Source organism: Aphelocoma coerulescens, assembly GCF_041296385.1.
Source record: "Aphelocoma coerulescens isolate FSJ_1873_10779 chromosome Z unlocalized genomic scaffold, UR_Acoe_1.0 ChrZ_unloc_scaf_3, whole genome shotgun sequence".
In the NCBI taxonomy this organism is placed as follows: domain Eukaryota; kingdom Metazoa; phylum Chordata; class Aves; order Passeriformes; family Corvidae; genus Aphelocoma; species Aphelocoma coerulescens.
In genome coordinates, this window is record NW_027184088.1 from 205,478 (window position 1) to 220,719 (window position 15,242).

Genomic DNA, 15,242 nt, shown 5'->3' on the forward strand with positions numbered 1-15,242 from the left:
CAACTTTGGGGGAACTGGCAGTAACTCAAAAGCAGCACCCCACGCCATATCTCTGCAATGCCATGCCTGACCAAGAATATACCAACCCAGCTTGACAGAGCCGTTGGTTCTGAGAAGGATGTTGCAGCTTTTGACATCTTGGTGGATCACATGGTTCAAGTGAAGAAAATCCAGTCCTTGCAGGAACTGAGAGAGAAAACAGAACCAGGAAGGTTCCACATTATTCACTTTAAGAAGCAAACACTGTTTTGGCTGGACCACTATCCTTTTCAGCTGAGGACTGTGAGAAAGGAGTCTCTCTTTTCCTTTGCCATTAGTTTCAAATCCTGCCACCAGCACCTTTGCTTTTACAGGCAGGGAACGCAGTGCAGACAGGCTCCAGGCAAACATTTAGAGAGGCAAGGTGGAGAACAGCAAATACAAATACAAGAGACAGAGTGAGAATGCAAGAGCAGGAGATAAGAATACAAGAACAGAGTACAGTGAGTGCAGGCACACTGCCACGCAGTTCACTTGAGATGCTCTTGCTTCTCCATAGCACAGCAGCAACACAGAAACAAAGCTTGGCACATGAAATCTCTGCTGTGCTGAGCCCCTGTTTCCCAGACAATCCTGCCCACACCCTCGGAAGGAAGCACAGGTGGGATCCCTGACCTCCTGACTGACAGCTGCAATCTCTTCTTCAGACATGTGCATCTCACTGATGACATCACTCAGAGTGCCTCTGTCCATGTACTCCATAACTCATCCACAAGGCAGCTGAAGGAAGGAAACAAGGGCGTGGAGATGAACATACATGGCTACGTTGCTGTTTGGAAAAAACAATGGTTGATTCTTGTTTCCGGGTCCCTTTGAAATGAGGACAGAACAAAAGGAGTAGACGTTCCCTCTAGGCTGTGCAGTGTTTGAAATCTGTACAGTCTCAAGGAGAAAGGCACAGCTGTGAAAAAGGGGATATCTTACATGGCAGTTTAGTTTAGCCCAAATAATAAAAGTTTTACATGTTTCTGGAAATAAGCACCTAGTCTTCCTGTCATTCACAGCAACAGAAAAGAGTCCCCTGGGCATGGTGTTCCCAGGCAGCACTTCTGCACACCCCTCTGTCACCAAAACCATTGGGATAATAAAACTCTGTAACTCTGTCACCAAAACCATTGGGATAATAAAACTCTGTAACTCTGCCAGCTCAGCGTCAGAAAGGAGGCATTACTTTATTTCAGCACTAGGTGCATGAGGAATCACTTTGCTAACACGGGCACACCCAGCAATCTCACCTACTCGTTTGTATCCATGGAACTAAGACATATTCATTACTTTGTTCAAACTCACAGGCTAAACATTCCCACAAAGTATTTGACATATTTAAATCACTTCCCCAAAATTACTGACATTGAGAGGAGGGGTCTCTTGAGGGCCTCTGGTGGATGTTCTGCAAATTCTCCTTCTATGCTCAAGAGCCTCCTAAAACCACTTTCTTCCCCTTGAATGCATTGCAGCTGTCTTCTTAGCAGGCCCCCTCTCTTTATTCTCAAGGCTAACTTATCCACTTGCACACATTAATCACTGGTTTGGGGGAATACAGGACTAAGCACTGTCTGTTAAAGCTTAAGGAATTCACAATTTGTTACAGGTAAACCTTTTCCCTCTCCTTCCTTCTCTGGCAATCAAACACGCGCATTTCGTGATCACCGAGCCCAAGGCCGCCTCCGACCCTCCTGTCACCCACCAGCCCTTCTCCCTTCAAAAACAGCAGGTCCAGCGGTGCCTCCCTCGCTGGCTCAGTCACCAGCTGTGTCAGAAGTTCTCTGTCCCACACTCCAGGAACATCCTGGACTGTTTGCTCTCCGCTTCACTCTATTGCCAGCAGACATCCCCACCCTGTTCTGTTCGCCCTGCAGAGCCTCGTACCTGCTATCCATGGGCACCTGGGAAGGGGGGGCAGTCACAGAGGAGACGCACCCGCTGCGCTGGGCAGGAACCAAAACCCTCTCGAGTCACAGCTGCAGGCCTGTATCTGCACAGGATGCTCTGGCTGCCCCACTCCTCATGGGCTTTTGGCTGGAAATGCTGCTGAACTTTCTGCCTCACGTAGAAGTACCATGGCTGAGCAAAAAACGGCCAGTGGGCCGTATTCCAAAGGCACTGCAGTGTGGAGTTGATGAGGGAAGGGGAGACCCTTCCCCAATTCCTATCCATAACAAAACCACCATAAAAGGATTTTCCATCTTGAAAAAACAATGGACAGTTCAGAAAGTGAATGTAGAGCTTATTCCCAGGGTGACAAGGAAGGGAATCTTCCAATGGAGTTAAGGTTTGATAGAGGTTTTATTCTGAGCCCCACTCAGAGCTGGTGCTGGAGAGAGTCATCCTGAAATGGTCAACACCACCTCCTGAACTCCCTCCATTGCTTCACTTCAATGATCAGTGCTGTCTGGAGAGAGGCTCGGCTGGCTTCAAATATGGATGCTGCCCAAAGGGAAAACAACAGCAACAGCAACAACAACAACAAAGGAACCATTACTTTGCAAACTCAGTGCCTCACAGGATCAAGAGGGATTCCCCTGGTTCCCAGAACCATGCAGAAACAGGACTGAGAGGACCTTCTGCACCTCTGCATTCATGTGCAGGACCTTGCTGTCACAGGCAAATACGGCTGATAATCCCCCTAATCCATCTATCAAGCAGCAGTGCCTGGCCCACCACGTAAGACAACAAGTGGCAGTTCCCATTCCCTTGTGGTTGTGTCAGGAGCTGAGACTCATCTTTAAGAATCAGATTTCATGGGCACCTATTTTTGGAAGACATTGTAATGTCTCTCCTGGGCGTCTTTGCTCTGAAAGGAGATTTCTTGGTCCACCTGCTGGAGCCCTCCTCCAAAACGGTACAGACACATTTGTGCAGCAGCCTTTTGATGTCGCTCTGCGACGATGCAGAAAGGAGGCCCGATGTCTGCTGGGCCTCCTATGGAGGACGACCATACTGCTAAAGAGCAGGAGGGCTGCCCAAGAGCTGCTCCCAGCCCCGCTGCCTCCCAAGGAGGGTCTCCCAAGGAGGGCCTGGCCCCTTCTGGCAGCCCTGCTGGAGCTGACCAAGAGGAGCCCCCATGTCCCAGCACCTCAACTGCTGCTCTTCATAGGGGTCACAGCAGCGCCCCGAGTGGCCCTGTTCCCAGCCATGGGAAGCAGGAAGAGCTGCACGAAGATCTTGAGGAGGCTGTGGCAGGCCCCTCCACTCCTAGCTGGAACAGAAACCACTGACCTGGGGGAAAGGAAACCTGATAGCTCCCAGAAATATTCCCAGCCCCCCAAGAAGCCACTCCACCGGCAGAGCACCCCTGGTGATGCTGAAATCATGGCCAGGCCAACAGCCGAGGTACGAGCCGGCAGTGACTGCAGGGTGAAGCTACAGCGGTCAGAGAACGTTTGGATGCTCATCTGAACCCTCTTACTCCCATTGCTTAGAGTAAAATGAGTGTGAGTATGCGTAACAGTGACTTGTATATGTACAAGCATAAAGCAGTGTGACCCAGGAAAGACATTGCAAAATCCCAGCCCGGGAAAGAAAGATGGGAAACAGCGCCGGGGAAGCGCGTCCCGCCCGCAGCCGCCGGCGCTGCCGCCACGCACAAGATGGCGGCCGGGGCTGAGGCGGCGCCTCTCAGCGCGTCCTGCGGCCCCTCCCGGCCCAGCCCCGGCCCGGAGCAGCGCGGGGCCGGCGGAGCCCCCTCTTTCAGTCGCCTGTTGAAATGGAGATAACAGACAGCCGGGGGACTGACACAGTGTGGCAGCACCTTTGTTCTGCGCGCACAGGGATACAGGAGCCCGTTTGTAACCTCGGCTGGCAGTGCTTTAATCTGATCTCAAGTCAATTCAAATTGGTAGAAATAGAAAAAAATCCAGGGTTTGAACGTTTTAAAATAAAAACTTTTTCTTTCCCCCTGCCCCCCCCCCCCCAAAAAAAAAAAAAGACCAAAAGCATTTCCTGTGCAGATGGAGATCCTTCAATACAGAGAGGCACCACAACCAGTTTATTCCAGGCAGGAGTCATAGTGACGGTGTGGTGATGAAGAAGGAGATGGGATCTGCCTGAAGCAGATCATGCAGTGGGTGCTCACCTGCGATGTGTATCCCTCAGGGTACCTATTTATTTGGAACATTATGAAAACTATATAGAATTGAAGAAAAAAAACAAACCAAAACTGCAGCAGGAAGTCCATTGCAGTTTAGGTTGTTCTTAATGAGATTCCTCAGGTTGAGCCACAGACGTTCTGTTCAGCAGACACACAGGCAGGAGCTTCTTGGGCCGCTGCTCTGGCACCCATTATTTTGAGTAGGGGATTGCAGGAAAAAAAGAAGAGAAGCTCATAAACTACTGAAGAGAAACAGTCACTGACAAGAACCAGTGGCTGAAAAAGTGTGGGAAATGTGAGGGGTAAAAGGGCAGAAAATGTGAGGTGACAAGTGAGAGAAGCATGAGGGGAAGAGGTTGAGAAATGTGAGTGAAAAAAGGAGAGAAGTGTGAGGGCAGAAAAGCGTGGGAACCTGAGGGGGAAATGGTGAGAAATGTGAGTGAAAATAGGAGAGGAAGGTGAGGGGAGAAAAGGGCAGGAAACACGACTGGAAAATTCTAAGAAACACGAGCGGGAAAGGGTGAGAAATATAAGGGGAATGAAGGTGTACTAGTTTGAAAACAAACCAGTGGGAGGCGCCAAGTCAGAATAACAATTTAATGGGGAAATTAAAGAAAAGGAAAAAAATAAAAGAAAACACTGGTTCAAACTGACAGAGTCAGGATACAACCTGACACCCTGTTAGTCAGGGTGGTGGTAGCAGTCTGGTAGAATGGTGGCTGCAGTCCTCCTGAAGCAGTGGTCCTGTAGAAAGGGTCCGCTCTTCCTCAGAAAGTCCAGTGGTGGCTGTGTAGCTCTTGTCCTCTGGAAATCCAGTGGAAAGGTTACCTCTGGAGTTCAGAATCTCAGATTATATCCAGGATGGAATGCTTGGTTCCTCTCTCTCTGGGTGGAGCATCTCACAATGGGATAATGAGTCATGAGGCCAGGCGTTGATTAGGCTCATTAGCAGAGGATGGTCCGGAGGGAGTTATCTGTGAGTCATGCGGCAGGGCATTGATGGGCCATTAACAGAAAGTTAGTCTGGGGGAAGGAGGCAAGGAAACACTGCCCCTCCTGATTTCAACAGCTCATGAGGATGGTAATAGAATACACTGCAACCCAGGACAGAAGGGAAGGAAACGTGAGGGGGAAAAGGTGAGAAACTTAACAGACAAAGAGAGAGAAACGGGAAGGAAATGTGAGGGGAACATTTTGAGAAACATGAAGGGAAAAGTGAGAGAAACGTGAGGGGAAAAGGGTGAGAAACCAGAGCAGGGAAAAGGCAGAAAAATATGAGCAAAGAAAGGGTGGAAGATGTGAGGGGTAAAGTGAGAAACATGAGGAGAAAAGGGTGAGAAAGCTGAGTGGAAAAAAGGAGAGAAACATGAGGGGAGAAAATAGCAGGAAACATGAGGAGAAAAGTGCAAGAATCATGAGAGGAAAAGTAAGAAACTTGAGGAGGAAAGGGCAAGAAACATGACTGGAAAGAGAGAAAGGTGAGGGGAGAAAAGGGCAGGAAATATGAGGGGAAACTTGTGAAAAACATGAGTGAAAAAAATGGCAGGAGACATGAGTGGAAAGGGATGGGAAATGTAAGAGGAAGAGTGTGAGGAAAGTAGGTGAAAAGGGTGGTAAACGTGAGTGAAAAACGGGCAGGAAACAGGGTGGGGAAATTGTGGGAATTGTGACTGGGGGGAGAGGGAGATGTGAGGGGGGAAAGGACAGGAAATGTGAAGAGAGAAAAGGGCTGGAAATAAGGGGAAAAGGGCAGGAAAGCGCAGCCAGGTCCCTTGAAGGGGAAGCAAAACAAGCTGCAAAGTCAGCTACAAAATCCATGCCCCCTGCAGCGAGGCACGCTGAAAGCTGCTGCTTCCAACACACGATGTCACGGTGAGAATGCCAAGCACACCTTGTGCGAGTGCTGTCAGCTCTGGATACGGGCTCCTGCCTTTGTTGGCGCTCTGATTGGGACACAACTGTGCCAGAAGTCACTGCTGCCCTCTCACTGCTCCCCCTTGGCCCCAAATGACTCCCCTGATGCCATATGGCCCCCCAGCCCAAGATGGCACCCCCTCACTCAATACAGCCTGCAAAGCTGCGCACCACAGCCGCTGGCTGCCCCCTGCCTCGTGCCAGCTTTGGGGGCGGCAGTGGGCAACATCTTGCCTGGTGGACGTTGCCTTCCTGTTCCCTCAGAGTGGCCAGAGTTGCCCACGGCAAACCTGCTCCTCCTCAGGCAGCTGCTGGCACTGCCGCGGCACATTGTCCAGCACAAGTCCACCAGGAGAATGACCTGCAGCAACCTGGCCGTCTGCCTGGGGCCAAAGCTGCTGAGCCCATCCAAGGAGGAGCAGCTGGAGCTCGAGGCTGTGCTGGCCAAGACCGAGAAGGTCACGCTGGCTTCGGCAGCCGGCCGTGGCCAGCCCAGCCCGTGCGAGCTTGGCTGCCCAGAGGTGCCTGTGCCTGGCAGCCACCTCTCTCCAACGAATGCCTGCAAGAGCTGCCCACAGCCACAGCCTGCTGTGCAGAGGAAAAGGCTCGGGAGAGATGGCAAGGGCTGCTTGGCACACTGTCAGCACCTGGGCTGAGAGCAAGGCTTTCCTGCGTGTGGGTGAAGGTGCTGGGGGAGTTTATGATGGGAAAATTGGATGACCTTCGGGGAGTAGGAGGGCGGTCTGGAGGAACCACCAGCACCCACAGACACATCCACAGATATGAGGAGGGGTGGAGGGTTGTCACAGCCTTGGAGTTGGGATACGAGAAATGTCAACATCAAGAAGATAACTGGGGAAGGGCTTGGGTGGGTTTTGCTTTATGTGTTCTTGTCTTGCAAGAAGTCGCTTAGCTGCACATGCTTTTGCTTTCTTGACCTGTGTTTGGAAGAGCCAAGTGTCCCTGCAGGCAGAGCAGACAAGGACCAAAAGGCAAAAACCTGTCTGGATGCATGCCCCTCTCTCTGCCAGGCATCCTCAGAGGAGATGGGGGAGACACCGTGGTGGAGCCCAAGGGGCAGGGGTATGTCAGCTTCACAAGCACTGGGACAAGGGTGGGGAATGTCTGATGAGGTCAAGTAGCTGCTGTGCCTCCCCCTGACAGCCCATGTCGTGAGCCTTTGGGGTTCCTTCCTCACCCTGCAGTGACACATCTAACGAAAACCGGACAGGTTGTTTCTCAAATGCCTTAGGCATGTGCTTAATCCAAGTCCAAAATACCTACAAATTAAAGGTAGGGAGGGGTAGCTGTCAACTGGAGAGGGCTTTTGCTCAGATCCTTCTTCATCACAGCTTCCTCCAGTCTGTTGTGGGACAGCTGTCCTGGGCGAGACGTGGCTGATGCAAAGCAACATCTCTGCAGAGCTAAGGTGGCGATTTGGCAGTCGGTCACTGTTACAACCCACGTCCATGAAGGCGAGAGTAACCCATGTTCTTGTCAAAAATCCCTTGGATCGGCTTAGAGTGAATCAATACTGAACGAATGAGCGAATGAATGAATGAATGATCAGCGTTTGTAAATATGTATACATATATACCCTAACCCTAAACCCTATATATATATAGGGTTTATATATAAACCCTATATATATATATTTAGGGTTTCTTTTAGAACAATTTGGTTGCAATGGAAAGCAGGCCATTTCAGTTCTTATTAGCTATAGACGTATAGCAATATGACAACACAAAAATATTACATAAGGAAATGTAAGATTAAGATAGAGAGAGAGATAGATAAAGAGAGAGAGAGAGAAAAGATAGAGTAAAAAACGTATCGCCTCTCACAGATCTTGCGATGGGACTGGGCTGTTGCAGCTTAGACATTTGCTGGTCAAAGTGACGGTCATCATTTGTCAGGGATGGGGGAAGAAGCCCGTGAAACACAAAGTCCAGTGGATTTAAATAAGGTCAGGCTCAGTGGGAATGCCCAGGTACCTGCCTGGACAGCTGGGAGTTGTGTAAGGGAGAGCAACTAGCAAGATAAGAAGCCTTGCAGGATTTGCCTCTTAATCAGCCTCAAAGCCCGATTTGTAGCCTCCAGGCAGTGATAGTTCACCCCCTCTGCAGTAGCCATTACTCACCAAAACCTCACCTCCTCCCTCGAGGGATGCAAACCTGGCCTTGCAAAGCACCCTGGCCCTGCACAAGTGAGCAAATGTGTTGAGTCATTGATCCTTAAGAGATAGTGCAGTCTCTCACAGTCACTACTCCAGGCTGTCTCTTGCCTCCAAAATTTGTGGTTTAGGCACCTCCAGATTTAGCTCCAAACACCCATAAGAATCAAAACAACACACATCAAAAGCTGTTCTTCCTCCTGGACCTGGCTTAGTTCCAGCATGCTGGGGGATTGAAAGCTGACACAGCAGGTGTGCCAGAGACATTCCCACAGCTTGGCCGGTGTGCACCAAGAGGACTCTGTTTTCTACCACCATGGTCATGCCCAGGGAGAAAGGCCGGTGTCGCTGACCAGGCCCCTAAAGGGAGGACAGAAGAGCAGGGATGCAGACACCACCTTTGCCGGCAGCCCAGGGCAGCAGCTGCTCAAGCGCAGCCCACCAGCACTGTCTGTGCTGATGGGCCTGTGGGGGTGGTCGGGGGACACAGGATTCAACCTGAATGACGTCCATGAGATACAGCTGTCCTGAGCTTTGGTGCAAGTGGGCCCAGGAGCTGGTCCCGGAAATCACCAATGCAGGGCTTGGAAAGCTTTTAGCAGCTGTGGCTCTCCCGGAATAGACTGTGTCACGTGCATCCAGTTAAGAGCGCCTCTCCTAGAAATGGAGGGCTTGTCCTAGGAAAGACTTTTGCTGGGGAAGAGGCACCAGTGAGTGTTTGAGAGGGAGGAAAGCTTCACATCGCACAAGGAACCAGCTGTAAACAGTTTTATTTGTTTAATTTTTCTTTGTTTACTTAAGGAAGGGCGTGGAGGGCGGGGCCATGTGTCACAACCCATCAGTAGGGGCTGGGATGTTCAGAGCTGAGTCCTGCACCCGGGGAGGAACAAGCCCTCGCACCAGGAGATGCTGGGGAAGAGCCAGCTGTAAAGCAGCTGTGCAGACACGTGGGGTCATGGTCAACTGCAGGCTGAGCAATTTGGAGCTGCTGAAGTGGCCCTGGGGCAAGGGCAGCTGACTGCATGCTGGGCTGCAGGAGGCAAAGCCTTGGCAGCAGGTGGAGGAAGATGAGCCTTGGCCTCGGGTGTGTCTGGGCTCCCCAGTGCAAAGCAGGCATTGCCCATCCCGGAAGCAAGTCCTGCCCCGGTGTCCCTCCTCAGTGCCTAGCCCAGCTTCTCTTGAGCTCTAATTGTTGGTCAGTTGGAGCCAGCGTCCAGCAGAACCAGCAGCAAGGAGCTGTCCCGGCCCAGATGGACACCGGGAGAAGGCAAGGTCTGGCCGAGCGGCACCAACCCAGCCCTGCCATCCTGCTTCCCATCCTCGCTGTCAGCGACTGGCCCGTGTCCTTGCGGCAAGGCCAGGGTCCTCCTGTCCCAGGCCAGGAGCTGCTTCGGCTCCAGGTAGGCTCCCCCACAGCTTGGGGACACGCGGGCACGGCCGGGTCCCGCGGCAGAAGGGGCCGCCTTCCTCACGGCCGCTGCTCTCTGCACCGCAGGAAGGTTCTCAGCGGCGGCGAGGCGGTGCTGAGCGCGGACGCGGCTCTGAGCCGCGGCCCAAAGATGAGTGAGAAGCGCCTTCTCCTCCTCCAGGAGGAACTGGTGGTGGCCAAGGTGCAGTAAAACCTTCAGAGCCCAGCTGCCTTTGCCCCATCCCTGGCTCTGGGGCAAAGACACCCTGCCGTAAGTGCCAGGCCCCAGCACCTTGGTGCTGGATGCACCAGTGTCATCCCAACATCAGCAGGGCAGGATGCCAGGGCTCTGCAGCAGGGAGTGTGTGTGGGAGGCCACACGCAACGCCCTGCTTGCCTCTGCTCTCTGCAGCCGGGACACCACCCCGCGCCCACGGCTCTGCCTGGACATGGAGCAGCTGTGGGTGCTGAGCAGCAGTGGTGGAGAGAGAAGTGGAGGAGCAGCAGGAAGGCAGCAATGAAGACGGCACCTCCAGCATCCTCACCTGTCCCACCAGCTCCTGTACTGCCACTTTTGGGTGAGTTGTGGTGCCACATGCCATGGCAGGGCAGGAGAGGTTTCCAGCCATGCACACACCAGCCTGGGAATGACCTCTGCCCTTCATGCCGAGCCTGGGCAGGGAGTGGATGTGGGTATTTCCATGTCCTACATCCCCCAAGCACTCTTTGGTCCCCAGAAGGGAGGGGTGAGAGCCTCTGCTTGGGGCACATCAAAGGGAACCAGGGCTTGGGCAGCAACTCTGTCCTACCCTCACCATGGGGCTTCGTCCTGCCCCTGTGTCCTTCCCACAGGACCAGGCAGGTGCACGTCTGCCCTCGGGCTGGGGAGCAGCAGGGCCTGTGCTCGCCTCTTTTTGAGGCTCCAGGTGCTGAAGGAGCTGTGGGTGGGCACCCCACAGGGGTAAGCTGGGGAGTGCTTCAGGAGCAGCCGTACAGGGGAACACAGCTGGGGAGAGCTGCCCCTGCAACTGTGGGCAGCTCTCAGGAAGAGCTGCCTGACAAGAGAGGAGAGGCAGCTTGGGGGTCATCCAGCTCTCTCCCTCTTCACGGGACCAAGGGAGCCCGAGTGACCTGTGTCCCATCCATGAAAGCCCTGGAGAAGGAGTTGAGCCGGGCCGTGCAGCGAGTGTCTCCCTGCTCTGGGCTCTGTGCCTGAGCACCGCTCCCTCCCCCAGCCGAGCTGCAGAGACATCGCTGCTCACCTCCTTCCACTTCTCTCTTGCCCCGAGGAGGACACTGAGTGCCAGGAGGGTGGAGAGGCTGATTGAGGACCTGGCAAATGTGAGAAAGGCTGCCTCTCACCCACGTCTGCCTGCGCTGGCGTGTCAGGGATGTGTGGCTAGGAGGGAGGAATTGTCTGTGGTGCTACTCAGCAGGCAGAGGCACCGGGGAGCCGCTGGCGCCACTGGCACGTCCTTGCTGCGGCCAGCGGCAGGACTGCTGTTGCGCAGGGCAGAGAGGCCGGTGGGCCAGAGGCTGCCAGCTGTGTGCCACGCTCAGGCTGCCAGGGCTGGCTGGCACCCGGCCGCCGGCCCTTTGTGCTGTTCTGCGAGCGCACCCGGCTTCTTGCAGGCTGATCCCGAGCACGCTCCTGCCGTAGCCCCGTCCGACCAGGGAGGATGACTTGGCCGCTCACTTCCCAGGTGAGCTTGGGAAGGTAAGGCGAGCTTCTGCTCTGGCCGAGCTGCGCTCGCTCGTCCCCCGAGTGCGGCTGTGCAGCTGCGGCACCCTGCGCGAGGACATCCCCTGGACGGGCAAGGGCGCCTGCGGGCCGGTGGCCACTGCAGACAATTGGGCAGGGACAGAGAGCCTGTGCTGCTGCCCGCAGCCTGGAGAAGGGCAGCGCCAGGGCTGGGGCGGCTTGTCCCAGCGCCGCGCCAGCTCTCAGGAGCCCCCGCGGCACAGCCCCACGTGCGGCTGCCGGCTGCCTGCCAGGGGTGCCGCACGGCTCCGCACGGTGCTGAAGGCAGGGCAGGGCGGGCTGCGCTGGCCTGGTGCTCTCCACTGGACTGGGTTTTGCCCTCACAGTGAAGCAACTTTGGCAGCTGTGTTTTGTTCCCTATTCCTTGGCCTTATATGAGTGCTGCCAGGATTCACCAGACATTCCCTGTGGATAGAAGGAAGTGGTACATGATTTAGGAGCTTTGTGCTACAACCTTTACTCACACCCCAGCAGTACCAAATGCAGTACGATCACTCATGTCTGCAAACTTAAAAGAGATGAGGCCATAAATCTCAGAGTTGTGCACTATACAGCACAAGGCAAAAATTAGTAAATTTACACCCGCATGGTGCCAAATCAGCTTTAAAATTGCTTCTTGGCTTGACACAAATAAAATAGAGCCTCCTCTCTAGACTGCCTGATTTGGCAATGAGACGTGCTTTTTAGTGTTTTCAGGACTATTCTCTAATGTAATACAACCCCCAATCTGCTTTCCTTAGAACCAATTTGCTTTTAAACCCAGACTTACCCTTCCTGTTTAGGTGACACATTTCAACATCTGCCAAATGAAACAAAACAGCAAATAAAGCTTTTAATCCAGCAGCATCACCTACTCTGTGCACTGCAGTTCCTGTCAGAAGATGCAACAAAGGCAGCGGGGGTGACGGCTGAAAGCAACGCAGCGTGATCCACAGGGAAGGAAAGCAGAGCAGCTAAGTGGGAACAGCAAGATGTAGAGCAACACGAGACTAACTGCTAATGTTTTCCAGACAGTGAACACCACGACCGAATACATCTGGAGAAGTGGCTGCTCTGAACAATCACTACAGCATCACTTCACAAAAACAAAAGTTAGAATTAGTAGCTGCAGAAACCCCTCTTAACTCGCTCTAAAGACAAAGTGCCTGGGAGTAACTATGGACTAATCCAACCACAAGCCTGTGCTGGGCCTGCCAGGTAGGAGCTGTGATTTCATTTCTACAACAGCCGGTGCCAAGCATTTAAAATGGAAGCTACAAAAAATCCTTCACTACAATTAAGCCCACCACGTCTTTGTAGGTGTTGTGATGACGGAGCAGAAATTACACCAGCTCAATAGTGGGGAAAAGAAAATGCAAGAAAGCAAATATTGAAGCAAATAGTTGCGACAGATTAGCAGTTTCACGCTGCACAGTATTTAACAACAACAAAAAAGGTCTATGGCTAAACAGCTTGCCAGCTTTCCCTGTTTGCAGGAATATGTTCCTGAGGAGGCAGCACAGCTCAGCATTTTCCCATGAGACATTGGCAAAGCTCGGACCTTCTGTGCTGAGGAACATGACTGGAGTTGTCCGGAACCGGCACTCCTCAGCCAAGTTTTGTTCATGTATGAACAAACCTTGCAAAACTCTTGACTATTCTTCAGAACCCTCTTTATGTTCCCTTCCTCCACACTCTAGTTATGGACAATGGTCTAGCTTGCAAGAACTTAATTTACTCTCAACACAGAACAACCTCCAATCTGGGATTTTTACTGTTGCTGAGGGGATGGTCACAGGCCACTTCTCCCATTTGTCATCACCAATGCAAGGATTGGGTTGAATTGCTGGCTGTTGCTGCTGCCCTATTACTTTTCAGATAGGTTCAGGTCCTTGCCCTTCTTCCTGCTTTAGTTCTCACTTCAGGTATGGTGATCACACTCAGTCATGATCAGGCAGGTGGGGTATCTCTAAAAACTATGCTGCAGTGCTGGAGTTCTTCTGCAGGCTGATGATGCTGTTGGTATCGTCACACAAAGTGGCACTCCACTTCTGCTACCGGAGTGTAAGGGCTTTAGGCAGCCCTGCTAAAAGGAGATGGTTACAGACACCAGACCAACAGCTTAAGGGATAAACAGTCCACTTCTAAATACAGTGCACGAGAAAATACAGATCAGTAGTACAGTTACTTGGGTAATAATAATAATATCATGTAATTCACCATGACTGAGCTAGATCTAACATCTGGGCATACAGAGACTTACCATGACCATGTCTCTGTCAGGCAGGCAAGCAGGGTACAATCTCTTCTCCACTCAAGTGATCTAGACTGGCCAGTGGCCTTGTGGAATGCAAATTCCATGGCTGGACTGTCCCTTTTATCATCAAGCTGCAGAAGTCCTATCTGGGCTGCTTAACCAAACATTACACCCCACCTGTGCTGCCTCTCTGGGCCAGCTCCGTCCCTGGAGTGCACAGGGCCCTGTAAATCTGTACAAGGCACTACTGCCCCACATTCCTGCATGGGCACAGGCCTGGAAGTACTGTAAAAGGCAGCAAGAGCCTCATGCACTGTCTCGAGACACAGTGTGTTAGGCAGTACAGCCCTACATGCACCCAGTTAGTCCTGGCAAAGGCAGAACTGATGGTGCATGTATGGAGGTCGCTACACAGAAGGCAAAATGGATGCACAGGGTAATAGCCTGAACAGACATGAGAAAATAGGTAGAGGCTCAGCAGCAGAAAAAAGTTTTGGTTTAGCCAAAGAATGACCACAAACAGTGCTGACAGTGATCACACTGAATTTATACCAGCCTTACAGTACAGTATGTTAAGGAGTAAGAAAAAGCCAAATAAACCAAGACAGTAGTGGTATGGAAGAAAAAGAAACAACTTGAAAGAAAGCACAAAGACTATGTTAAATGATCATGGAAATTGTACTGGCAATTGTTTTTTATATTCTTTTAAAGAAATACAAATCTTCTACCAGTGCCTAAGTCAGTGAACTACTGAAGTGCCACTTGGCCACAGGCCTGTGAAAGACTGTTTCAGCTTGTCAAGGTGTGAGTCACAGCTTAAAGGTGAAAAATAATTGAAACACACCCAGTGGACACACCCAGTCTCAAAAGTCTCGTGCTCCTTCTTCTTTATTTAAATTAAATTTAATTAAAATAATCAAATCCAATAATAATTAAATAATTAATTAAAAAAATTTAAACGAATTAAAAATAATTACATTTAAATAAATTAAAAATTCCCATCCCCAGCTGCTTAGGTGTTTATATGACTACATTCTTCTCTCTTGCACTGTGGATGCAGAAGTTCAACCAACACTTACGGAGCCTTTCAACATAGTTGGAGTTATTATTTTTTTAACTGAACTGCAAGACTGATTAATTAAGATTTACATTCTCATACCTTGTACTGGGCTGAGAAAGCTTTAACTGTAAACTGCATATCTGAACTGTCTGCTATGCTATTTTAAACCCACAGACAACTTACAAGGGGTCTGTTGTTTCAAACTTTGTTTTGAACTTAACTGTATTTTTAAGTATCAGCTGCACGCTACTGTAAAAAAACCAACTCAGCCAAAAACCAGGCTGGCAAGGAAACACTGAAAACAACACAATTCCCTCTTAGTTTTCCACTTCTAGCTGCACAGCGTGACTAAGAACGTCAGGAGGTTGTTGCGCCGCCTTCTTCCTCATCTTTACTGGAGACATGCTGCTGGTTCTCGTGGCTGGCGTTTCAACAACCTAAACCAGCTGGAAAAAAATCAAAATGAATAGAATATTTAGTACCAAGTGTACCTGTCCTTCCACAAGCTACAAAGACTGTACTGTGATGATACACTGTACGTGGACAGCTTTTCCTCTACA

At 51.4% G+C, this 15,242-nt stretch overlaps 1 protein-coding gene and 1 long non-coding RNA gene across 4 annotated transcripts in view; one reads left to right on the forward strand and one right to left on the reverse strand.

The window, feature by feature from the left end:
- Positions 1 to 10,114: 10,114 nt before the first annotated feature.
- LOC138103973 (uncharacterized) lies at positions 10,115 to 12,231 on the forward strand. Its single transcript, XR_011147907.1, has 3 exons — positions 10,115 to 10,202; positions 11,257 to 11,341; positions 12,169 to 12,231. It is a non-coding gene; the product is annotated as an uncharacterized lncRNA (long non-coding RNA).
- A 1,136-nt stretch (positions 12,232 to 13,367) lies between these two features.
- The window catches only part of LOC138103985 (3'-5' RNA helicase YTHDC2-like), a 30,306-nt gene continuing 28,431 nt past the window's right edge, over positions 13,368 to 15,242 (reverse strand). For 2 of the 3 annotated variants that reach the window (XM_069002664.1, XM_069002665.1), the window contains exon 26: positions 13,369 to 15,128. The gene's annotated coding sequence lies outside the window, so the exon portion shown is untranslated. Of the gene's footprint in view, positions 15,129 to 15,242 lie in introns of all 3 variants that reach the window. The other variant, XM_069002662.1, reaches the window with a different exon arrangement.